Here is a 1,548-nt window from a genome sequence, read left to right on the forward strand (position 1 = left end):
TGTTGCACCCAGTCACTGCACGTTCTGTAAATCATTTCTCAAAGCAATTTGAACTATTAAAAATCAAATCTCATTAAACTCACATATTAAACCTTTCATCCAAGTCTGCCAAATGCATGGTCCTGGAGCTGAATGCACTCAGCCAAAAATCTGGAGCATGGGGGTGGTCTGGGTGCCTTCCACATAAAGTCCATAGCAGGAAGTCCTCTCTGAATCCTTCTGCAATTCCTCTTCTGTGACTCAAAGCTCCCAGCTGGATTTGGTTGGGGGAGCTTGTTCCTTTCTTTTGTTTTGGGGTTTCCACCTCTTCTGGGCCATGAGGGACAGGAAGGTGTACTTCCATCCTGAGGTCATGGATTGAATGCATTGTCTGAGAGCAAATATTGCAATGTAAAATATTGCAAATGAATGCAGACTGTCTGTTCACAGCCAGATCCCAGTGATCAGAAATGCCTGTGTCAGACTTCATCCCAGTTTTGTGCCTGGGCATAGTTGTTACACTCAATCACAGCTCCAGATAGTGTGGGTTTTTTGATGTGCTGGGAAGAAGAGGAAGACTGCCTGTAGCTTGCTTTGCAACCAGCTGGAGGCCAGCAGAAAGACAGATATGTGGCTGGTGAAGCAAATTCTGTACCTTATGTCTCATACACTGCCTTTGAGGTACAGCAAAGCAGGTCAGAGACTTGGCCATGTCAACCTACACAGCATCCTTTCCATGAATGAAGGCAGGAATCCTGTGGTGGCGTGTACTGCATCCATTCCAGCCTCCTCAGCAGCCTCCTGGCACAGCACAACAGCACTTCCATCAGAGAAACAGGGGAGGCTGCCACCAGCAGAGAGCCAACAGCTGGACTGCAGCTGTGTGCTCACCTGTACTGGGATGAAGGGCTGTTCTCAGGGGCCTGGGGGGATACAGCAGCACCTCAGGCCCACACAAACACAGCGTGGGGGGCTCGGAGGGACAATTTCAGGATGTCATAGGGCAGCACTTCAGGCCTCTGCAGGTACTGAGGGCCCAGTGACACGGCAGCACATCAAACCTGCACCAACATGGCACAGCACTATTGAAGGGGCAACTTCATGAGGCTGGGCATTGGGCAATGGCTCAGAGCTGCACAAACACGGCATAGAAGTCTTGGAGGGACCATTTCTATGGCCAGTTGATCCAACAGCACCTCAAAGCTGTGCTAACACAGCACAGCACTCTTGGGGAGCCAGTGTGGTGCAGCCAGGGGTAGGGCATCCCCTCAGACCTGCCTCAACTTGATGTAGTGCTCTGAAAAAGCAAACTGGGAGGTCAGGAATACATCATTGCCTCAAGGCGGGACACACAGGATACAGTGCTCCAGTGGAGTCACTCATGTGGTGCGGACCAGCCCTCACCTCGGGGCATGGACCTGGCACCGCCTCAGGGCCCAGACTCGACATCACCTCAGGGCACAAAGCCAGTACCGCCCCAGAGCGTGCAGCCTCTAGTGCCCCAGGTGCGGTGCCGGTGCCGCCTGGGGGCACGATCACTCCATTGCCTCAGAGCACAGAGCCGGTACT

Source organism: Corvus brachyrhynchos, unplaced genomic scaffold (assembly GCF_000691975.1).
Source record: "Corvus brachyrhynchos isolate BGI_N302 unplaced genomic scaffold, ASM69197v1 scaffold99, whole genome shotgun sequence".
NCBI classification, from domain to species: Eukaryota; Metazoa; Chordata; class Aves; order Passeriformes; family Corvidae; genus Corvus; species Corvus brachyrhynchos.